Raw genomic sequence first — 11780 nt, 5'->3', positions numbered from 1 at the left:
TCCAGATGAAAGAAACGGCGGATGTCCTGCATGGCGTAAAGCCATGTGTTAAAAATATTCTGAGCGGTGGAAGCAAATGTGTTCTACTTTGAAAGCGACCACCTGTAATTTAACATATTTGGTAAATACGTAAAATTACAGCCTCAGCCTTGTCCCTTGTCTTTCAGAATTCATACTCTTCATCTGAAGGGTATAAGAAAAAGTGTAATAAAATGTCTGCCCACTGCCACTCGATCGTTCTTAAACTCGTCACTGAGTAAGGAGACACAGACCGACGTCGAAAATCCGCACGTTAATACTCAGGACTCTCATTTTTTTCCTCAGCCTGAATGGCGAATTTAGCTCGTACGCGGTAGATTTAATGATTACCACATACTGCAGAGGATACACCCAGAGACAAGTTTAGATTTGGTACAGCGCGTATAGATGCGCGAAAGCAGTCATTCTTCCCGCCCACCGTACACGCACGAAACGGGAAGAAGCCCAAAACAATGCCACAGTTGGGTGTGACATTTGCCATGCACTTGACGCAGTGGTTTACTGAGTGTGGATGGTCACCAGGATACATCAAACTGACAACTTCATCGTATAGTTGACTGATTCAAAGATCACATTTGCTAAATAAATGATACTTGGAGAATTACTGGAGAAGCCGGCCGGTGTGGCCGTGCGGTTCTAGGCGCTACAGTCTGGAACCGAGCGACCGCTACGGTCACAGGTTCGAATCCTGCCGCGGGCATGGATGTGTGTGATGTCCTTAGGTTAGTTAGGTTTAATTAGTTCTAAGTTCTAGGCGACTGATGACCTGAAAAATTAAGTCGCATAGTGCTCAGAGCCATTTGAATTACTGGAGAACGGTAGCACCTTGCTGGGGGTACTACGTATATGTCGCTAACAGAATTCCAGATGGTCCCCCGAAATGCGTACAATAACTGACAGTGGCAATCTGGAATTTGTTGCATATGCTGTGAGTATGATAGAGGACCTTACAGAGTGCTCGTCGTTGCTACTTTGTGTAGACTCCTGAGATTTAAGCGTACTACCAGCCATTCTACACAAAGGCTTGCTTAATGCGCAGCACATCAGCGAGAATTGAGATTATATCCATATTTGCATAAGGTGCTTTGCTCGTTTACGTGAGTTCTTCGGCATATTTTCCCCCAATCACGACGAGGCCAACCCTAATCACCTCATTTCCATTATCCCCTGTCAATTACTGGCGGGGTTTCCATCTAGCCGGCGCATTCCTCCGTGAGCCGCGTCGCTGTCCTGCGCTAACGACTCGGAGGAATAAAGCCACTCTCATTAATACAGCTGATAAATATTTTATCAGAAAAGTTTACGTCAGACCACGAAGTCGTCCACAGGTTTTAAAATAGGCAAAATTAAGCACTACAGTCAAAATACGTCGCAGAATTTTGCAGTTCAAATGTTTCATTTCTAACATCAAACATAAATTTAATTTTTGTCCATATGATTTTTACTTTTGAGGAGTTGGTGCAAAATGCTTTTCGCATTGCGTCGAGATTATGACACTGTGCTCTTAAGTTATCCATCACTCGCGTGGCTGAAGCGGACACGGGGCGATAAAATTACCAGAATGAGATTTTCACTCTGCAGCGGAGTGTGCGCAGATACGAAACTTCCTGGCAAATTAAAACTGTGTGCCGGACCGAGATTCGAACTCGGGACCTTTGCCTTTCGCGGGAAAGTGCTTTTGGTAGAGCACTTGCCCGTGAATGACAAAGGTCCCGAGTTCGAGCCTCGGTCCGGCTCACAGTTTTAATCTGCCAGGAAGTTTGATAAAATTACCGTTTGGCAGTGGACCGAGCGCCACTGTCGACACACCTCGCAATGCTGATAAATGAAGAACACACCATAGGACAGAATACAATCAGTTTTAATTTGACATTGCCGAGGAGTGCGTGGGCGAAACTAGCTGACGCGGCTCTTACGTCCTAGAAGAGTTTATGAATTTATCTCGCCGCATGATCATGTAGCTGTTTGTCACTGAAATAATGGCCCAAGACGGCCGAGACGGAACAGTTACAACTTCACCATCCTTTACATCCTTTTCGTGAGACCCGCATGGGACTGTCCAATAGTAGGCCGCCTCCTGTTGTTCTAGCAGAACCTCTTCATCTTCTCCGTACTTTTCTTTTGTCGTTTCTCGTAGGTCGGCAGTATCCCTTGTCCACCTAGTGGTAAACTCTGTCCTGTTCTTCTTTCATCACTGTCGTCCACTTCTTGAAACACATTTTGTTCCTCTCGTTCTTCCCCCTATATTCCATATTCTATCCACACCTGTCCTGAGTATATGTCCACTCAGTCATGCCCCTTTTAATCTGACAGATCTTCCCTTGAAGGATCTGGCGTTAGAAAGGAGCCATTTGTGGTGGCATGTTGTTAACGGTTGATACGAATGTTGCGATTTAAATATATTATGCAATGCTTTGACCGGACGTGACGTGCAGCAGATATAATATACTAGCAACAAAAATTACTGTAGTTCCTCCTGTAAGAACTAAGATGATTCCTCTGTCTCTGATCAATATTGCAATGTTAAGAGGCCGTTTAGTGAGGATGTCTATATAATTCGTGCAGGTGAAAACATAACTGCGATGTGTTAAATAGTTTTGGAAATATTTGAGGTTAACAGCTTAATTAATTCACTCCATATAGTGCACATGTGTGCCACAGTGAATGCAACTTAAAAAAACTGGTTGGATATAACAGAAGACTTGAAGTTCCTAATCCTTACAGGACAAATAAATAAGCCACTGTACAGTGAAATGTTTGTCACTGTTTTATTTCTTCGCTTATGGACCGAAAATACAGAAACATTCTCTTTTACTCCATACGCGTCCTGCCTAGCACCTCACACAAGTGTTTTATGCTGTTTCCCTGACAAATGCACTGCACTGTGCCCATTTCCGAAACAAAATTAATGTAAATCAGCCGTTCGCCTCCGTTCCAGTTCATATCGCTTTATAGTTTTGCCTTTGGTCACTAAATAATCGGATAGGTTAGAGACGTTTACCACTGGTGATTTAGCACATCGGGGTATTTCATTTTGTTATCACGTATTTACTCACATTTGAAGAGAGCATCCGGTCAGAACGCCAGTTGTTACGCATTTTGCACCAGCTTTCTGAATTTTTCTTTTTGTGCTATTTCTTTAGTGTTTCTGAAATGTCTCATCGTATCAGCGGCTTAGATTGGTCACTCTTACTTTGTTGTGTCTGATCATTGTCCCGTTAATTCATTGCTTTATTCACTAGATATTGCAGGCCATGCACCAGGCGGTTCTGTTCTTCCTCTTCCGTGCATTTAGCCTTTCATTTATCCTGATTCCTTCATTCTAAAAATTGTTGCTGATGTTTAAATTTCTCCGCCTTTTCCGCGGTGTTCTCTAGTGGTTGGTGGTGGTATGTTCTAATCTTGTTTTAGGCTGTCCATGGTTGTACCATTCAGGCTCTCATTCTCAAGTTGTATATTCGTATCTTATTCGTACCATATGACTGTGTCGTCTGCAAAAACAAAGCCAAACTGCATGCACGCGCATGTTTTAAGGTATTCCCAGTTTATTGGCTGTTACTATCCAATGAATGTGTTTGAGATCTCTTTGAGTGCAAAGAACTTACGTTGATCGCAAACTAGTTTTAGTTAAGTTTCGCCACCATCTTAGGATTTTCATTCATTTTTTTTTCCCACCACTGTGAACCAAGATATTCTACATTGTTTTCTGCAGGCACGATCCAATCAGTTGAAAGAAAAACCTACAACGATTGTTAATGTCCTCTATGTCAACTTTAATGCTGCATTTCGGCGCTGCGCCGTTAACTCGACGTCATTCTCCTGGATTGAAAGTGCCATAAAAGCTTTATCCCAACAGAGGAATAGTATGCTTCTGTGCTCGTTTTCTTATGAAGTGTGTGGTCACTGTCGGCATCTGTTCATGATGTGCTATTCTCGGCTTCTTGTTGAGACAACAGTGCTGAAAAGTGGTCGGGTAAAGCGACAAAAGGGCCATACTAACTAAAGATCCATTTTCTTACTTCCCTGTGATACGAGAAGTTCATTTGTGGGTTAAATATGTGGATCAGTGCACGTTGTCGAGATATCCGTTTCGGAATAGTATTTACTTTGACGTACGGTAAATATATACTTCCTGGTGTTTTGGACAAGCACTCGCTTGAAACTCGTTTGTAGAACGCATTCTGATTCGTTTTTTCAGAAGCGGTTTGAAACACAACCTTACGCACTGGAAACACGTCCTCAACCGAAAGCCGTGGGAATACGGGGCGAAACACACGAAACGCATTACTGACGAGCACACCACCCGCCCCTAGGATATGTGCTTGACGGGCTCAGTGGTCAGCCAAGTGCTGTGGTTCTCTGGAGAAGCGTGAGCTCCTTCTGTGATTATTTGTTCTCTTTCCTTCGTTTCCTTCCCTTGGAATTTAAGTTCATTCGTTTCAGTTTCACATACACTCAGCTATTAATCACTAATCTGTTGTCACGCTTTTGCAGTTTTGTAAGGTATTCAACAGGAAACGCATTGAAAGTACACAAATGGTAAAACAAATTTGAGAGAGAAAACTAAAAGAATAGAATAGTGGCAGAAAAAGCAATTCGGGGTATATTCCTCGTTAGCTTTGTTACTAAAAATAATGCGCGCAAGAAAATCTGCTTGCTGTTAATGAATTGGAAGTCATTAATCAATGACAGTGGTTGACACTAGCGTCGTTTATCTACTGAAAGAATATAATCTACGCTTAGTTTTGTGGTATGATAGTCAACGATTAGTCGTGCAGAATAAATTAATCTATAGATAACGCGCACGAACAAGAGGAAAAACTTAGAGAGACATTAGTAAGAACATGCAAGTTACGAGAATAAATTTGTTATAGAAAGCAATCAGTGGGAAGCAAAATAGTATACCTTAGATATATGTCTAGAAATAAAGCATTTTGGTTTCGTGAGCAAAGTCGAGACAACAGTGAAGAAAATAAGATAAACTGACAGTGGGAATACCGCAATTCAGAAAACTGATGTTTGAACCGGAGTCGGAAGAGAACATCTACGTGAAAGGTGTAAAGTAACGTACATCACAAAATTTGGAATCCCATGCAATTCGAGAGGTTTCTAACTTTTCAGCAAAGTGCGGGGTTGTGGGCGATTTCTGCTACCAGAATGTATTTTACCCTTTTTCTGATGATACTTCACAGATTTCGTCTGATGCCAGATGTCGAATAAAGAGAGGAACGATCATTTACAGCCGCATGACGAGTTATCTTTAGTGTTTCTCCATACGTGTGCTTAAGGCGTTTTACTCGTTACAATTGCTCTGTAATATGTTCTCGTATATTTTACATTTACCCTTACAACGAATCAGAAACCATGACCTTGACCCAAAAATACGTAGACTTGGGAAGGCGAAGTTCTGCAAAAGTGCGCAAGTTATGGTTGGATCCATTTTATTTGTCTTGAGTTAACATGTTGAAATTGCACGTAGAATTTCGTGCAGTTCGTGGTAAGACAGGTCCCCAAATAAGTTTGCTTCAACCCTCTTCGCAAAATATAAAATGTGGCTTCATTGTTTTCCTGTGACCAGATTTGTCGGAATGTTGCCTCCGAAGTACAGATCTAGTTATCTTTCACCTTCAGACATTTTGAATTTTTGCAGCCGTTGCAGACAGCCCCGACACAAAACTAACCCATTCTGTATGATCTGAAGGAAAGATTTTGGCCAGCGGTGTTTCCTGGGATGCAGTAGGTATTCTACTCATTTATTAACTTGCAGCGTTAAAACAATAACTTTGGAGTATTGCACAAGTTGTTGTTACAAAACAAATATCTGACGAAAGGCATGGATTGCCTGGATAGAAAAGTAAATACAGTTGTGTGGACAGCGCCCATACAGATGCCTAGGCCGCGAAAAAAACTGAGAGATTTGAAGTACCTGTTAATAAAATGTCCATTCTGTTCCACATACTCGATAGTCAACTCATCGACTTCTGTCTGGAAACTTTCGATTGGAAAACGTTGTGCACCGTAATGATTTTACTGTAGTCGTAGATTGGTATTTTGCAGACGTAGTTGGATTACACAAAACACAAATATGCAATCTAATCCTAGAAAATCGTTAGATATAAGTGGCTTGACCTGAAAGGATACTAGTTTCAAAAAATGAGGGTCTTCTTTGTACACCATGAATGCTAGCGATGGAACAATTCACTTTGTCCTCTTTTCAAATATCTAGAGAAGTTAGTTATCATCATGAATGAAAGCACACACAACACTGGTGTAATATTCTACAATATTTATTATTTATTTCACAAACAGGTTTTCGACTGTTACGCCATCATTAGGTACAAAGAAAAGTATGTGGTGCACAGAGTATCTGCATTTCCAGAGATGAAAAATGTTAATGTTAGGTGCAGGAATAAAACAAGAGGAATTATTTTAATGTAAATACGATGAAAGATCATTTACGTAAGATAAAATATGTGAGACATTAATTAAATAGCAACAGTTGTTCATAGAGGAAAATAAATTGAACAATTATCTTTGGTGACACATTCCAAATTTATTACTTGAGGACAATATTATGGAAATGGAAGAGGATGTAGATGAAGATGAAATGGGAAATACGATACTGCGTGAAGAGTTTGACAGAGCACTGAAAGACCTGAGTCGAAACAAGGCCCCCGGAGTAGACAACATTCCATTGGAACTACTGACGGCCTTGGGAGAGCCAGTCCTGACAAAACTCTACCATCTGGTGAGCAAGATGTATGAAACAGGCGAAATACCCTCAGACTTCAAGAAGAATATAATAATTCCAATCCCAAAGAAAGCAGGTGTTGACAGATGTGAGAATTACCGAACTATCAGTTTAATAAGCCACAGCTGCAAAATACTAACACGAATTCTTTACAGACGAATGGAAAAACTAGTAGAAGCCGACCTCGGGGAAGATCAGTTTGGATTCCGTAGAAATACTGGAACACGTGAGGCAATACTGACCTTACGACTTATCTTAGAAGAAAGATTAAGGAAAGGCAAACATACGTTTCTAGCATTTGTAGACTTAGAGAAAGCTTTTGACAATGTTGACTGGAACACTCTCTTTCAAATTCTAAAGGTGGCAGGGGTAAAATACAGGGAGCGAAAGGCTATTTACAATTTGTACAGAAACCAGATGGCAGTTATAAGAGTCGAGGGACATGAAAGGGAAGCAGTGGTTGGGAAGGGAGTAAGACAGGGTTGTAGCCTCTCCCCGATGTTATTCAATCTGTATATTGAGCAAGCAGTAAAGGAAACAAAAGAAAAATTCGGACTAGGTATTAAAATCCATGGAGAAGAAATAAAAACTTTGAGGTTCGCCGATGACATTGTAATTGTATCAGAGACAGCAAAGGACTTGGAAGAGCAGTTGAACGGAATGGATGGTGTCTTGAAGGGAGGATATAAGATGAACATCAACAAAAGCAAAACGAGGATAATGGAATGTAGTCGAATTAAGTCGGGTGATGCTGAGGGTATTAGACTAGTAAATGAGACACTTTAAGTGGTAAAGGAGTTTTGCTATTTGGGGAGCAAAATAACTGATGATGGTCGAAGTAGAGAGGATATAAAATGTAGACTGGCAATGGCAAGGAAATCGTTTCTGAAGAAGAGAAATTTGTTAACATCGAGTATAGATTTAAGTGTCAGGAAGTCATTTCTGAAAGTATTTGTATGCAGTGTAGCCATGTATGGAAGTGAAACATGGACGGTAAATAGTTTGGACAAGAAGAGAATAGAAGCTTTCGAAATGTGGTGCTACAGAAGAATGCTGAAGATTAGGTGGGTAGATCACATAACTAATGAGGAGGTACTGAATAGGATTGGGGAGAAGAGGAGTTTGTGGCACAACTTGACCAGAAGAAGGGATCGGTTGGTAGGACATGTTCTGAGGCATCAAGGGATCACCAATTTAGTATTGGAGGGCAGCGTGGAGGGTAAAAATCGTAGAGGGAGACCAAGAGATGAATACACTAAGCAGATTCAGAAGGATGTAGGTTGCAGTAGGTACTGGGAGATGAAGAAGCTTGCACAGGATAGAGTAGCATGGAGAGCTGCATCAAACCAGTCTCAGGACTGAAGACCACAACAACAACAACAACAACAACATTCCAAATGTGTGGCTGAAAAAAATAGTCTTGTCTTTAATAGGTAAATTTATCCCCAACATTTTGAAAACTGACGTAGTCTCCGGCGACATTTACCAAAGCGATGAGTTTGGACGTGCTCACTTCCTGAACCACCAACCGGACGCATCAGTATGGTGTCAATTTGCTGGGCGTTTTCTATTTGGCATCAAAGGTAGCTGTCCTCAGAAAAAAATAACGGGGTGCCTGCCGCTCTCTAAGAGTTGTGTCGCTTGCACAAGTGATGAGGCAGCGCGGCCGTCCCCCGGCGATGAATCGGCGAGTGGTCGGAGCGCTGTATCGAGTCGCGGCCGGCAGGTGTCCATTATTTAACGCGCGTCAAGGTAACCGCGCCCCTCGCATGGGAAGCCGCCACAAAAAGGCGCGCAGGTAGGGCGGGCCGCGGCGCAGCCGAGCGGTTAATTGTGTCACCCGAGGGGTGGGCCCGCGCCGCCTCGTCTTTTTGGGCGCCGCGCGAACCTCGGCCAGTGTTGTCGGGGGCCCCGCCATAAACCCGCGGCGCGGCGGCTCGGCTCAAAGCGGCCCTGGCGCCACCGCCGCCTGCCCTCCCCAGAAATGACTCGTGACTGCTCCACCGTCTGCCCAGTGACCCCGCTCACTTCTGGGGCCGGGTATCGCGTTACATGCAGACCAAGTAGAAGCTCCAAACAGTGAAATGCTGACTGCCAGTGTATGGTGTTCAGATTCAGAAATTTCTAACTCAGTTGGCCCTAAGCTTAGTTCCTAAGCAGGGATTTTTGCGTGCTTGTCGTGTCCTACATTTGTCCACAGGAAAGAAATCAGCGGAACATTCAGCTTAAATTCTACTCACTAATGAGCACACCAAACAAAAACGTTAATCACCTCCAAGTGTCACGTCGTCTATTGTCCTAACGATGGCCTCAGTTCGGCGAGGAAGTAAGTCCACCAGCGTATTCATGTACAGTATATCATTCACGTACAGTATATCATATCCAGCTGAAGCTACTTATTGATGTGATCGTTAAATCCCATGGACCTACCAGTTTGCGGGTTCGTACGTTGCTACGTTTCATCCACTGTTGCGAATAGTCAGACGTTTTCTGCGGCATTAATATCCAATGATTTAGTCGGTCGGACTAGTGGCGAAATCCTGCAGGTGTCACAGCGCTCATGTGTGGTCTGGCATTGTCATGCCGAAGGGGATGGTGCTCCACGTGTGGAAGAACTCTTCCGAATTCGTGCTTTCGGTTTGCTGAGGGTCTCGCAGTACACCAAAATAATTAAGTTACACACCGCCATGTTACCCACCGGACTCGAATTCGGGAGGACGGCCGATTTCCTTCGCAGTCCTCGAGACAATCCGTGCTCCATCTCTAATGACCTCGATGTCTACGGGACGTTAATCCCAATCTTCCTTCCTTCCTTTGCCATGTCGCACGCTACAATGAGGAGCCCTCTAGCGGCATAAGTTGCAACTTGCGTTAGCGAAGCGGGAAAGTCAACCGAGCAATATGCATAACACTTAACTCAATCGATATTGAGAACAGAATAAAAAATTCGGAGGCCTTACCTTTCAGCACGCCCTCTTGTTAGAACCCAACGCAACTTCTTGAAGCACCGAATGAAGTACCACAGTGGTAAACGAATCCGAGAGAATTCAGGTTCAAATCACCAGTCAGGACATTTGGGTTTTTCTTAGTTCGTTACACCTATTAAGGAGAATATCGGCGTGGTTTCTTTGATTAGGACATGATTAATCTCCTTTCCCACTCTTTTTTAAGTTAACCTCAAACATTTGTGTGTAGTGACTTCGTTGTCAATGGGGCGTTAACAATAATCTTCCTTCCTCTTATCCAGCTTTCCTTTCTACCGTATTATGGACATATTGCAATAAACGATGCAGTTTAATATGCATATAGTAGTTTGCTGCAAATTAACGGAAAGAAATATAATAGACTACACCTTTATTTCCTATGTTTCAAAATACATTGAAAGTATGTAATATTAAAATGTTATGTTATTTTTTTATTTTATGGCCCGGGAGAAGACTTTTCCTTTCAGAATTCTGCAACCTTCGAGCCCTTTACGGTGCGTTGTAAAACATCTTCCTGAGGGCAGGGTTGGCCCATGGAGTCTCCCTGCAGATTTCTAGGGACCACAGGTGTCGTGACACCCTCAAATCATTCAGCCATCGGTAGATATCACGGAGGAAACGAAGCGCCTTTTTCACGGTTAGCACCATCAGTTTTGAAGAGATGCACGCCTGTGTACAATTGTGATTTAGTAGGGTACCGCAAACAATTTTCCTTGAAGGCATTGATCATCTTCTCTCATAGTGGGATAAATTTATCGACAGTTGTGGTGATTACTTTTCGAATAATAAACAGTTAACTTACTTTTTATCCGTCTGTCTCGTTTTAATTTGATTGCCCCTTGTATTTGACGTAGCGAGCAATGCTGCTGTCCTATGCAGGCGGAGAAATTCTGATTCAGAAGGAAATACCAAGATTGTCCGACAGTCGTTACACACTTTTGCTCTTTCATTTACAACTTTCAACAATTGTCATTAGCTGCTGAGCTGACAAGTAAGCCTAAGCTATCGTTAAATTTCATATGCCACTTCATTCTCACTTTCATGTAACTGTATAACATGACTGGTTCCAGTTGTTACCCATAAATAATATAACCGAAACATATTACTGCATCCTCTATATATGGAACCGCGTGACCGCTACGGTCGCAGGTTCGAATCCCGCCTCGGGCATGGATGTGTGTGATGTCCTTAGGTTAGTTTGGTTTAAGTAGTTCTAAGTTCTAGGGGACTGATGACCTCAGATGTTAAGTCCCATAGTGCTCAGAGCCATTTGAACCATCCTTTATATAAATGAAACTGTAAATATTCCTTTATTCAGAATCATGTATCTACAGAAGTTCTTCAACAATTGCTTTCAAATTTTTACACAACAATGCAGTGGAATATGTACATGTTTTATGTACCTATTTTTGATTTATATAAATAAATAGGTAACGTGTAAACGAGAAGCGTTATTACCTAAAATATTGAAACTACTTCATCAATTTACTTCAAATGTTTACACTATACTTAAATGAACGTTCGGATGGACATGGGCTATATATTTTTAATATTTATGTAGGCCATATATATAAAATATGTGTCTAATATATAAAGGGGAAACATCGTTACCAAAAAACTCGGGTACTCGATGATTTTTTTAAAAGTTTTATCGCTACTATAACAAACTTTTGGACGCACAAAGGCTATATATTTTTAATATGTACAATATTTAAGTATATGTAGGCTATGTATACAGGAAGATTCAGGAGGAAGTCACATAATATCTGAGCTGATTTTACATGTGAAAATAAACTGAAAAAGTCCTTTGAACGTGTGTGTGTGTGTGTGTGTGTGTGTGTGAGAGAGAGAGAGAGAGAGAGAGAGAGAGCGTATACATCCCCCTTTAACTAGCACCATAAACAAGTCTGATGGGGTTAGGTCGAAGAATCTGACAGACCAGTTAATGGGTCCGCCATGGCCAATCCACTATTGAGGAAATGGGTTACTCAGATACTGGGATACCT

The sequence above is a fragment of the Schistocerca nitens genome, chromosome 1 (assembly GCF_023898315.1).
Source record: "Schistocerca nitens isolate TAMUIC-IGC-003100 chromosome 1, iqSchNite1.1, whole genome shotgun sequence".
NCBI classification, from domain to species: Eukaryota; Metazoa; Arthropoda; class Insecta; order Orthoptera; family Acrididae; genus Schistocerca; species Schistocerca nitens.
Note: the sequence above shows the minus strand (reverse complement) of the source record.